Source organism: Phaethon lepturus, unplaced genomic scaffold, assembly GCF_000687285.1.
Source record: "Phaethon lepturus isolate BGI_N335 unplaced genomic scaffold, ASM68728v1 scaffold43095, whole genome shotgun sequence".
NCBI classification, from domain to species: domain Eukaryota; kingdom Metazoa; phylum Chordata; class Aves; order Phaethontiformes; family Phaethontidae; genus Phaethon; species Phaethon lepturus.
Genome location: NW_010541993.1, coordinates 1 through 203, shown reverse-complemented (window position 1 = coordinate 203; position 203 = coordinate 1).

The following is a 203-nucleotide window of genomic DNA, read 5'->3' as shown; positions in this document are numbered from 1 at the left end:
CCTTTTTTTCCGCTGCCGCTGCCACAACGGGAACGGAGGGTGGGGTGGGAAATGCGTCTGGGGTTGTAACTGTTGGTGCAAGCTCCTGCCGCCGCCGTCCGAGACGCGCTCGGCGTCCGGCCACATTCGCTCTCCCGGCTCTGAAGGCGTACTGCCGCGGCGCCGACTGCCGTGCCCGTGACCGCAGAAGCAGCCAGGCGCAC